This window comes from Colobus angolensis, unplaced genomic scaffold, assembly GCF_000951035.1.
Source record: "Colobus angolensis palliatus isolate OR3802 unplaced genomic scaffold, Cang.pa_1.0 Scaffold104, whole genome shotgun sequence".
Classification (NCBI taxonomy): domain Eukaryota; kingdom Metazoa; phylum Chordata; class Mammalia; order Primates; family Cercopithecidae; genus Colobus; species Colobus angolensis.
In genome coordinates, this window is record NW_012111364.1 from 2450003 (window position 1) to 2461941 (window position 11939).

The following is an 11939-nucleotide window of genomic DNA, read 5'->3' on the forward strand; positions in this document are numbered from 1 at the left end:
CTTTCTCCACCTTTAGGAGGCATCCAGGTTTTGCTTTGTCCTGCCTTTTGAGTCACTGCCTTCATGTCCCTGTGTGAGTCATTTTTTCTCTGGTGCCCATCCTTGGCTTTCTCCTAGTTTCACTTCATGCATTCCACCACTTATTCTGACATGTTGTAAAAACCTAAATCCTACCCTCTACGTCCAAATTCTAATTCAAACTTCTAGTAAGTTTGAAATCTCAAACTAGATATTCCACAATACCCACAAGTCTCTCATATTTAGTGTATCCAAAACAGAATTCAACAATCATCTCTGAACACACTCTTTGTTCTACTGTGTTGGTCCCTTATCTCACCCTATGTTTACTCCTCTTCCCATAGGCAACCTGCCCTTCTCAGATACAGAAATCTGGGGAGCATTTTAGAGCATCCTTTGTCATATTATCTTGTTGGTTTCTCTGATATCTTCCCAACTATTCTCCTTGTCTGAAGTTTTGTTCTTCTCTCATATGTTCTTCAGAAATGTATTCAGAAACTTTTTCTAAAATCAGCATATAATCCTGTAGCTCCACTGTTTTAATCTTTCAATGGCTATAATTCTCAAAAGCTAAATCAAATTCCTTAGGATATTATTTGAAGGCTTTCATGATCAGACCTATACTATCTTTCTAGAGGCATCCACTTTATTTTACACACACACACACACACACACACACACACACACACACACACACACTCTCCTTCATTCCAGTCTTACAGAACAAGTTGTGGCTTCCTGAATACATCCTAGTTTCCCTGTTTCATGCTTTCGTTCATGCTTTTCCTTCTGTCTGCAATTCTTCATACTTTATCCTCTAAATCCTACTCATCTTTTAAGACATTTTCACTACATCTTAGATTTCCCCTCAGACCTTATCTCCAGGATGGATCAACTAATCTTTAGAAACTATGCATTAGCTAGTTTTACCAAAGTCTAAACACATTATTATAATAAATGAGGCTAAGTATTGTATCAATCATATAATCTAGCACTCTCAATGCACAGAAAAAATATTCTTGAATTAACAAATGAAAGATTGAGTGAACTAAGGAATAGATTATTGATGGAATATCACAGCCAATGGACTTGGCTTGGAAACACTTTGTAGTCTGTGCATCAGTCTGTTTTCACACTGTTGCTAAAGACATACCCGAGACTGGGAAGCAAAAGAGGTTTAATGGACTTACACTTCCACATGGCTAGGGAGGCCTCACAATCATGGCAGAAGGTAAGAAGGAGCAAGTCACCTCTTACATGGATGGCAGCAGGCAAAGAGAGAGCTTGTGCGGGGCAACTCCCATTTTTAAAACCATCAGATCTCATGAAAGTCATTCATTATCACAAGAACAGCACGGGAAAGACTTGTCCCCATAGTTCAGTCATCCTCACTGGGCCCATCCCACAACCCTTGAGAATTATGGGAGCTGTTAGATGAGATTTGGGTGGGGACACAGAGCCAAACCATATCAGTCTGACAAATGACATCCAAGATGATCCCATGAATACCCATATGTTGGACTAGCATAATATATGAGACCCATGTTGTAAACTCGAAATTATTTGCTACAGCAAACCCAAATTGAAGGGAGAGAACACACTAGATTCAGGGAAGATGGCTTATGAGTTAATATGCCATCAGGGACTAACCTATGAGGGTTACTCAGTCATCTGAATCTCATTGTGTCTGCTTATGGGATTTTGGAATCTCTAAGTTCAATTCTTCACGTATTTGGTCCAATTTCCAAAGGAAATCATCACAAATCAAATTTTGTGGAAAGATTTTTAATTCATAGCTTAGTGTGCCCTACACTCCTTAGGACAGGATAAATGCCAGGTTGCTGAGGGCAGAGTGATTCACTCATTCAGACAACAAAGATTTATTCACATGTCAGGTATATTCTAGTATTTGGGATACATCAGTTAAGACAAGAGACAAAAATGCATGCTCATGAGTCTTACATTCTAATGGTAAGACATGGAAAATATGCAATGAAATGAACAGATTAATTAAACAGTGTATTAGAAAGTGTTGGGTCATATGAGAAAAGACAGAACAGAGAAGGGTGTGTGTGTGAGAGGCAGATACAATTTTAATTAGCATGGACAGAGTAAGTCTCATGGAGAAGGTGGTATCTCAGAAAATATTTGAAACAAGAAAATGACTTAATCAGGTAAATGTCAGGAAAAGAAAGCAACCAGTTGAAAGAGGCTAAGACGGTGAATAATCTGCCCTATAATAAGAACAAGGAGGCCCGTATGCCTGAAGTAGAATGAGGGTTGGGGAAAATAGCAGAAAGTGAGCAACTGGAAAGATGTAATTGCCAACAACTGAAATGTTGAGTAGGGATAAGGCACTCAGTTTCAGACATGTAAAGTTTGAGATATCTACCAGACATCCACTGGAGGTAAAATTCATTCTTGGCTAGAATGTTCGATATTTATAGGTAGATACAACCACCATTTTGCGTGGTGGGAAGTGTTTGATTATTATTTCCTATGAAACTTTTAAAGTGAGAATATCAACACTAAGGAAGAGGAGTTAGCATCATGGAATATGAACTTGAGTTCTTAACATGTAGAATGGTAATAAGCCTGATTTCTTAACACTTTATATTGTTAAATTGGACTGGATTAACTGAAACAATACAAGATTTTAACTAGTTTAAACAAAGGCAGTTTGTTGGTACAGAGAATTAAAAGAGTTAATAGGAAATGCATGATTCAGGCATGATTTGATCAAGATGACTAGTTCTGCAGTTCTTCCAGTCCTGTCCTACTTTTTGTGTCAGCTTCATCCTTGGGTTGTGTATTAGTCAGGGTTCTCTAGAGGGACAGGACTAACAGGAAAGATGTTATATGAAAGGGAGTTTATTAAGGAGTATTGAATTCCACGATTACAAGGCGAAGTCCCACAATAGGCCGTCTGCAAGCTAAGGAGCAAGGAAGCCCATCCGAGTCCCAGAAACCTCAAAAGTAGGAAAGTCAACAGTGCAACCTTCAGTCTGTGGCTGAAGGTCCCACATCCCCTTGCAAACCACTGGTGTAAGTCCAAGAGTCCAAAAGTGGAGCAACTTGGAATCCTATGTTTGAGGGCAGGAAGCATTCAGCATGGGAAATAGAGGAAGACCAGAAGACTCAGCAAGTCTGCGTCTTCTAACTTCTCCTACCTGTTTTCTTCTAGCCATGTTGGCAGCTTATAAGATGGTGCCCACCCAAATTGAGGGTGGCTCTGTGTTTCCAAGTCTACTGACTCAAATGTTGGTCTCCTTTGGCAACACCCTCACAGACACACCCAGGGACAATATTTTGCATCCTTCAATCGAATCAAGTTGACACTCAATATTAACCATCACAGGTTGGCATCCCTTATGGTAGCAAAATGTCTGTTAGTGTTCAAGATTTCATTGTCCTTCACTGGACTGTCCAGATGAAAGAACTCTTCTCTCCCTTCAAATCTCCAAACACAAATCCTTGGCTTTACCTTGTGATATAATTTGAATTTGTCTCCCCACCCAAACCTCATGTGGAATTGTAATCCTCAATGTTGGAGAAGGGTCCTGGTGAGAGATGACTGGGTCATGAGGGCAGATTTCCCCTTTGCTGTTCTCATGACCGTGAGTGAATTCTCACTAGATCTGGTTGTTTAAAAATGTGTAGCACCTCCCTCTTCTCTCTCTTCCTTCTGCTCCTGAAACATAAGACATGCCTGCTTCCCCTGCTTCCAATCACCTTCCACCATGATTGGAAGTTTCCTGAGGCCCCCACAGACATGCTACCTGTACAGCTTGCAAAACTGTGAGCCAGTTAAACCTCTTTTCTTTAAAATTTACCCCGTCTCAGGTATTTCTTTATAGTAGCATGAGAACAGACTAGTACACCTTGATTGGACCAACTTGGGTCACATGCTCTGTCATAGGTGAATCACTGAGGCAATGATAATGGAATTTATCTGATTAATTTATTCCAGTTACAGCCAATTTTTGGAACTGGGGATGGTTAATTCTAACCAAATTGATTGTCAATAAAGCCTTGGGAAAAAATGGGGGTAAGATGCATGCTGTGTAGGTACCCACAATATATATCTACTATGTTATATGAAATTTGAAATTGTGGATACATAACTGTTTACTTGAGATGGGCCTGTGCTGTTAGAACCTATGTTTATTTCTACTGTTGACAGTGCATTATACCTTTAAGTTAGGATATAGGATAATACCAGTTTTAAGTTAAAACCATGATTATTGGGTGGTTTTGCCTGTCTTCATCCAGCTACCTCTTCCAAAGGAGAGCAAATTTGCCCTTCTATGTTATCAATGATATAGTTTGGCTGTGTACACACCCAAATCTTATCTTGAACTCCCACATGTTGTGGATGGGACCTCGTAGGAGGTAATTAAATCATTGGAGTAGGCTTTTCCTCTGCTGTTCTCATGAAAGTGAATAAGTCTCATGAGATCTGATGGTTTTTTAAGGGAGAGTTTCCCTGAACAAGCTCTCTCTCTTTGCCTGCTGCCAACCATGTAAGACGTGACTTGATCCTCCTTGCCTTCTGCCGTGATTGTGAGGCCTCTCCAGCCACATTGAACTGTAAGTCAATTAAACCTCTCTCTCTTTTGTAAATTGCCCAGTCTCAAGTATGTCTTTACTCGGCAATGTCAAAACAGACTAATACAGTAGGGCATACTCATAATTGTGTTCCTTGGCCAGAAGAAATTCTAGAATAGTTTTGCCACTTTCTTTCAAATGTTTCTTCTGATTTTACATCATTAAGCACTTTGTCTCCCTGTGCAGTACAGCCTAATGGTAAAGAGCACAAACTTGAAATCAGGCAGACCTGGGATCATAGCCTGGTTCTAACACTCGGTGTAAATTTACCTAAATTGCTCAATTTTTTTGAGGCTTGATTTCTCCATCTGTAAAATACGTTTAGCAGTGCCTGATGTGTAGAGGAATTTGAGGATTAATAAGAAAATATACATAAAGGGATTGGCATAGCACCTTCCAGGTAGAAAGAAGTGAACACATGATAGCTGCTGATGTTATTACTACTTTTTTAATCAAACTTAGAGAGTTGTTATTTTGTTGCTCTCTCTATCTACTGGAGACATGCTTTTCTCAGAATAAAAAAAAAAAAGACAGTTTTATGTACTGTGAGTTTAGGAGATGTGTTCATAGCTGTTGATTTAGTTGTGCAAATTACTGAAGTTTTCCCAGCACTGCTATATCTTGCTCCTTTGCCAGGACTGTGGTTTGCATTATGAAAGACTGAACCATATCACTTTTTTTTCTTTTTGGAGAGTCTGTGGTATATGGTAGCAGTGACAGCAGCAAATCTGTTTCACTTTTTGTCCTCACTCAATGCTTTGCTTGGTTTAGTTAACCTCTTTCTTCTTAACTGTTCTTAAGAAAATTCCTTATATTTCTTTTTAATTTTGCTTTCTATATATCTTGACACTCATTATCAAGTGTAGAAAACTAAATATTGTTCCTTGAGGAAATTTTTGCACATTTACCTTTTTATTGCTCCATATTCTCTTTTTTTCTGTTCTATCCATGACACAAAGGAATAGCAAGACCTTCACTCATGTGTCGAGACATGTAGTTTCCCACTCAGTACTTTAGTTGTAGTAGAAAGCTATTTCTGGCATCTCTAATTGAATTCTGAGCTCCCTCCTGAAGCAGTAGAAGTGTCTCACCATCATTGGCTTGCTGAGTTCGTGTCATGTCTTCTTTACTCAGTCTAGAGGGACTACACACCTCCTGGTTAGCTTGTCAAGTTCCTTCCACGTTCTGCACTGAGGACACACAAAGAAATCTGTGAATGAAATCTCTGCTGGCTCATGTCAGTGAAGTCTATAAAATTTAAAGAGAACAAAATAAAGAAGAATACAAATTTTAAGTGAATGCTAAAATGAGGTCAACTGCTGAACTCAGAGAGCTGCTTATTGGACCTAGTAAAGAAAGATGTTTCGTTGCTTCAGGGGAAGGATTAGTAAAAGTCACATATAATAAGTTTACTAAAAACAAGCTCATTCATTAGCTGGTCGATACAATAATAGATCAACTCCAGATACCAATTTCATGTTTCTATCTTTTCTCCCATTAAAAGTTTTGTTCTTTGCACCTAGAACCAAAATTACCATTTGACCCAGCAATCCCATTACTGGGTATATACCCAAAGGAATATAAATCATTCTACTATAAAGACACATGCACGTATGTTCATTGTGGCACTATTCACAATAGCAAAGCCATGGAATCAACCCAAATGCCCATCAATGATAGACTGGACAAAGAAAATGTAGTACATGTAAGTCATGGAATACTGTGCAGTCATGAAAAAGAATGAGATCATGTCCTGTGCAAGGACATGGATGGAGCTAGAAGCCATTATACTGAATAAACTAATGCAGGAACAGAAAACCAAATACTGCATGCTCTTACTTATAAGTGGGAGCCGAACAATGAGAACACATGGACACAGAAAGGTGAACAACACACACTTGGGCATGCTGTGGGTCGCGGGTGGGGGCAGAGAGAGCATCAGGATAAATAGCTAATGTATGCAGGACTTAATACCTAGGTGATGGGTTGTTAGATGCAACAAACCACCATGGCACATGTTTACCTATGTAACAAACCTGAATGTCCTGAACATATGTCCTGGAACTTAAAATAATATTTAAAAGAAAGCAACATTTCAAAAGAAAACAAAATGACAGTGGAACAGTTTTGTTCTTCACAACGTCTCTTCACAATGTCTCTCTTCTTCTCCTCATCTTTGTTTTTCCATAAATGCGCTTCAAAATGTCTTCTGTGCCAGGTGACTGGTGCTGGTGCACTGGACACATGTATTGGTTTTGAACTGCAACACTTTTAGGATAAATGGTTGTGATTTTTAAATTCCAGATGGAATTCAGACTCTATTGGCCACTAGTAAAACACGAGTAGAAGGTAATCAACTAATTGTTTAGCTTTAACTTGGTTTACAAGTTTAGCCAATGAGTTTATTACCTACAAGGAGTGTTTTACTAGTGGTCAATAGAATCTGAGCTCAGTTTAGAAATGAAAAATCACAAATGCTATTTATATTATTGATTCACAGGAGAAAGGTATTTTCTTGTTCTTCTTTTATAAAACTAGTATTTTAAAAATTGATTACTTAGTAGCAATTTGGAAGAAAGTATGACTCAGATAGCATTCAAATGTCTCTCTGTGTTATTTTGCTCTTCTGTTTGTCATATATCAAGGACTATTAGACAGCTTGACAACCCTATGGGAATATAATTAAGCTGTCAAATATTTATTCATAATACACTCTGTGTCAGATCCTGGCCAGAATTTAGAGTCTTTGTATTTGATTGGTACATTCTCTTCCACAACTCTATATCCTTGATTCCCACGGGGAAAAGGAAACTCTGCAATGTCGGACTAGGACAGGAGTCTAACAGAGTAGATCAGCATAAGCTGAAATGCATATGCATCAAGTTCAGAATAAATCCTGGGAAACAGTCCTGATCCTTCACACTACCTCTCAATAAGGTGGTAACATTAAGAAGTCTCCAAACCATGTGTTCTTCCATATCAGTAATTACCTGGTTCTTAACTGGCTTCAGGGTAGAGCATCTATTCATTTCTTTCTTTTTTTTTTAATTTCAAGTTTTAATCAAAGCTTGTATATAAGATTACTTTGTTCCTGCATCTTTTTAATTGTTTCTGACTTGTATTTGCCCTTCTCCTTTCCTACTTGGCGAGATTTGGCTTTCTGTTCAAGAATCTTTTTGTGGGACACAGGGAGGGGAACATCACACACTGGGGCCTGTCAGGGGGTCGGGGGTTAGGGGAGGGATAGCATTAGGAGAAATACCTAATGTAGATGATGAGCTGATAGGTGCAGCAAACCACCATAGCACATGTATACCTATGTAACAAACCTGCATATTCTGCACATGTATCCCAGAACTTAAAGTATAATAATTTTTTTTAAAAAAGAATCTTTTTGCAGTCTTTGTCCAGTTTTAGCCTAGTGATAACCACCTTGCTGGGGTGACTGCCTACATGGACAGCTGAGCCATTAGCCTTTTCCCGCTGCACCCATTCAATGTAGATGACATATTTCTTCCTGTAAACCTGGACTGCTTTGCCAATTTTCTGACCTTTATAGTGTCCTCATACAACCCGAACTTCATCATTCTTTCGGATGGCATGGATCGCACATTATACCTTTGTCTCAGCTCTTTGGAAAGTGTGGAAGACATAATCTTCTTGTGAATGTAGGAAGGTGCTTTGAAATGACTTTTGCGGTTCTTGCTTCGGTCGGAAGTCACAAAGGGATTGAACTTCATTTTGGCTGCTCCTGCTTTAGTGATGGCCGCAAAAGGTGCATCTATTCATTTCTAACAAACACTTGTGTATCTTCACCTCTGTGTCATCCAGTGTAATAGATGCTCAGAATACAGAGCTGAATAAGATGAGGTCCTTGCTCTCAGAGTTTATAATGCAACAGGGGAAGCACTGCATCCAACTTATCATATAAAAAAACTGTACAAGACTATAAATGGAGTGAATAATTCTTCTTTGACAGTTAGTGAGGAAGATAATATATGAGCTAATCACTGAGTTATGAATAGAAACTCACTGGTAGTTAAACAGAACATGATCAAAAACATGGACATGTGAAGCAAATGAAAATGAACTCATTTGCTAAGTTCTAGAATTCGGGAAAGTAAATGAGTTTGGCTAGGCAAAGTTGGTTCACTTAGATGCAAAATATTAAAAGGAGGAAAATATGACCAATACATTCTAAGGAATATAATGAAAATTCAGGTATTGGTGGTGTCTATAGGAATAGTGTCAGGAAAGTCCACAATTTTAATGACTAATAGAATTTGCCAAATGGGCTACTAATATTAATGTTATTCAAAATCATGGGAGTCTGTAATAAGATTTACAAATACCATCAGGAAAAAAGTGGATCTACTTTTACAAAGAAGTAAATTAAATCAACTTCAGTTGTAAGTGGTGATTGCAAGATAGTTTCCTAAGTGATCTTGGACTGATCCAGCTCTCCCCACTTTCTTGCTTATGGTTCTCAAAATTAGTCATAGTATGTGCTGGGAATGCAACATCTTGAGGTAGCAAGGGACTGGCTGGAACAGCCTGGGCTCAGTTTCAGTCCCCTAGGAGAACAGGATGTCTTCAACACTTCAGCCCAGCACATCCCGTCATCCTGAGGTATAAAGCCCAAGGTGGGCTGCTTTCTGGGGTTCCTCAGCTGCAGTTCAGGTAGGGTATGGGCAGATGACACTCCATCCATTTTGGACAGCTTTTCTGAGCATTGGGGGACTGAAATATGAGGAATTCTAGGTTTCTGTTGTTTTTTGTTGCCTATTGGTAAGAAACTCTCTTCATATAATTTGTTGTGTGTGTTGGCGGGGGGGTATTCACTGGACTCAGAGAAGCTGTAACCAGAGAGCAGCAAACCTACTTTACCCTCAAGCCCATAGATCTTAAAACTGATCTGTCCAGATGGAGAAAATCATAGATGCCTGTGCTAGTTAGTTGTATAAAGCTTCACGGGAGTCCCAATCGTAGGATATGAAAAGATGGACAATATAAGTTGAATTTCTTAATAATCTTTATAATGACCAGATGCAAAGAAGTGGAGATAAAAGGTGAATTTGTTGATTATAGTTTGTCAGTTACCATTTTGTGTTCAGCCACTAAAAACCTCTTGCTAGAGAATAAATTAAAATTTTAATTGCACAGAATTATATAAAACATGTGCTCCAGGAGTGTTTTTCAACCAGGAATTTGAATTGAGAATGAAAGTAAAGAGACTTACAGAAATTAGTTAGCTCCTTTGAAAACACAGCTAAAGAATATGAGTAGAATGAACATAAGAGTTAATACAGGTAAGCGTACAGTAACTTTTTCTTGAACTTGCTTGTGACCTTCACCTTGAGCAGGTCAGCATGAGTACCCAGTGTCTTATGATAGGGATCCTTCAAATATCCAGAGGTATCTCCAGTGGCAGAAATGAACATGTAACACAGTTCTGGAAAGTCTTCTAAAATTCATGCTCAACTGTATCTCCCTCTTTTATCTATATTCTGCATTGGTGTCTTATAACTGATTGAAATAATAAGTTGTTTAAATTTGACCAGTTACAAGATATACTTTAATAAAATAAATATATCATTTCTGAAATCCCAGCACTTTGGGAGGCAGAGATGGGCAAATCATGAGGTCAGGAGATTGAGACCATCCTGGCTAACACGGTGAAACCCCATCTCTATTAAAAATACAAAAAAACTAGCTGGGCGTGGTGGCAGATGCCTGTGGTACCAGCTACTCGGGAGGCTGAGGCAGGAGAATGGTGTGAACCCGGGAGGCAGAGCATGCAGTGAGCCGAGATCACACCACTGCACTCCAGCCTGGGCGACAGAGCGAGAATCCATCTCAAAAATAAATAAAAATAATAATAAAATAAAATAAAAATAACTAAATAAATATCAAGTAAATTGAAGAACTGTGTTCCAGTAAGAGTTTGATAAACACACAAGAGGACAGTGGAACAATGGAATTCTAAATTTCCTGTGTGTATAGATGTAAAGAGGAGAAGGTATAAATCAACTGGCAGTTTAGAGTAAATCTTTTTGATTGCATATAGCCCAGGAAAGGTACTACAGGTCTGTGATGGCTAATAATGAGTGTTGGCTGGGAGTGGTGGCTCCCACCTGTAATTCCAGCACCTTGGGACGCCGAGGCAGGCAGATCACGATGTCAGGAGTTCAAGACCAGTCTGCCCAACATGGTAAAAACCCATCTCTATTAAAAATACAAAAATTAGCTGGCCACGGTGGCATGCGCCTATAATCTCAGCTACTTAGGAGGCTGAGGCAGGAGAATCACTTGAACTCGGGAGGTGGAGTTTGCAGTGAGCTGAGATCGCACCACTGCACTCCAGCCTGGACGACAGAGCGAGACTCCATTTCAAAAAAAAAAATGAGTGTCAACTTGATTGGATCGTAGGATGCAAAATATTCTACCTGGGTGTGTCTGGGAGGGTGTTGCCAAAGGAGATTAACATTTGAGTCAGTGGACGGGAAGAGGCAGACCCACTCTCAATCTGAGTGGGCACCACCTAATCCACTGCCAGCGCAGCTAGGATAAAAGCAGGCAGAAGAACATGGAAGGACTTGACTTGCTGAGTCTTCTGGCTTTCACCTTTCTCCCATGCTGGATGCTTCCTGCCCTCGAACACCGGACTCCAAGTTCTTTAGCTTTTAGACTTTGGACTTACACCAGTGGTTTTCCAGGGGGTCTCTGGCCTTCTGCCACAGACTGAGGGCTGCCTTACTTTTGAGGTTTTGGGACTTGGACTGACTTCCCTGCTCCTCAGCTTGCGGACTATGTCTATTGCAGGATTTCACTTTGTGATTGTGTGAGTCAATACTCCTTAGTGAACTCCCCTTATATACATCTAATCTATTAGTTCTGTCCCTTTAGAGAACACTGACTAATACAGGATCTGTTACTGTCACCTATCTTTGTCATCTGGATGCAGAAGATAAAAGCCATGAAAACCAATTGCAAAATTATCCTGGGCTGTGTTGACTGGGTGTTTCAGATCTGACTTGCATTTCTTTACCTTTCACAGGTATATTAAGGCTCTTATGCATAGGCTGTAATATAGCCTCTTCATGCAGCTTCAGGAGAATTCAATCATTTTGCCTCTGGCATAAGATATATCCCAACTTTGTCCATGGGCTGAAGGAATTAAAAGGAGGATTGTGTGAGGTTCATCACTTTGCTTGGAATGGACAGCTAGATGACTTAAGAAAGTTGGCCCACAGTGATAGGTTACAGAATAGGAATATAAACTGTATACACTGCTGAAAGAGTCTGATGCTCCT

The 11939-nt window shown here is 39.4% G+C and overlaps 1 pseudogene; it reads right to left on the reverse strand.

Annotated features, from left to right (window-relative positions):
• Positions 1-5785: 5785 nt before the first annotated feature.
• LOC105512816 lies at positions 5786-8366 on the reverse strand (annotated as a pseudogene).
• Positions 8367-11939: the final 3573 nt, after the last annotated feature.